A 1,293-nucleotide genomic window follows, 5' to 3' on the forward strand; every position below is an offset into this window, starting at 1 on the left:
GGCACACTTTTTGCGGGTTAAAAAAAAAAGAAATTTTTTTCCCCAAGGTTTGAATCCATATTGGCCCAACAATTCCTCAGGCTTTTTTTAGCTTTTGAAGCTTTTACAAAGCGCCTTTCATTTTTGCGCATCCCTCCCAGTGTGCCAGATATTAACCATATACTACTAGATTAGCCTATTTATTGTTGCACGATGGCCTAGCCTGTCGTAAATTGATAGAACATTTTTCTCCGCCACACCCGGCCTCCCCCGCGCTTAAACACATACCATCTCATCCTTTCCAACCGCCCTGCTTTTCATTTCCCAGGTACATCCAGAGGACTTTAACAGGGCAGGCCTAATCGGAAAATAACCGGGGCCTATGGGTCAGGGATTTTTTTGGCTGCCCATAATTTCATTTACTTATAATGGGGTTCTTGGAAACTTCATTCAAGTTAACTTTAAGAATTTGGGCCAGATACCTTATACTAGGACCTCGCCCTTATTATGGCCTTCCCGTACCGGGCAATTTCCGCAGAATAAAGAGCCCTGCAGGTGCTTGCAAAACCGTCCAAAAAGATGTGCACTTTATGTGTTATTTGCGGACCAGAGTATTGTCTCCAAACCTTAAAATTATTCATGTGCTAGGGCCCCTTAAGTAGGCTCCTTACACGCCCTTTAGATGTCTCTGCCCCAGTGATTCACAACAGCGTAGCCGGCCGCGGCTGATCATGCCTTATAGTTACAATGAGAATATTTGCAATTGTTCTGCCATATGATGCCTTATTTTCTTAGTTTCCATGATATGTATTTTGCCTTTCTTTGCTCATTGGGTCACAGGGAGGGCCCCAAACTTTCTCTTTATGCCACGTGAACTGGCTGCCTTTGCTCGGCGAAGAGGCTGTAATAGTAAAGGGCATTAAAGCGCTACTCATAACTTGGATTCCTCCGAGCTTCAAAAGAATGGTGCAACTAGATTAGGTTGTATTTAAGTTCAGGTTCATTCTCTGTGTCACTCTTTTAGTTCTGAATGTGCTTCATATATCAATGCATAAACCTGTTGTTTGAGATTCTTGTAGAAAGCTTGTCTGGTATTCCACTTCACGTGAGAGGAAATGCTGTGGAGGGAGCTTCTAAAATTTCAAGGGCACAATTTGCTGAACTTTTAAAACAGGTATATTATACTCCAGAAAGCCCAATATGGCCATTTTGATTGTGTTCACCAGCATTCTTTGATATGTTACCTGAAAGTAAACTCAAGTGAGTTTTTTCCAAGTACTATTGGCTCAATGGTTGACATTTATCCATGCATCT

The sequence above is a fragment of the Asparagus officinalis genome, chromosome 4 (assembly GCF_001876935.1).
Source record: "Asparagus officinalis chromosome 4, Aspof.V1, whole genome shotgun sequence".
Classification (NCBI taxonomy): Eukaryota; Viridiplantae; Streptophyta; class Magnoliopsida; order Asparagales; family Asparagaceae; genus Asparagus; species Asparagus officinalis.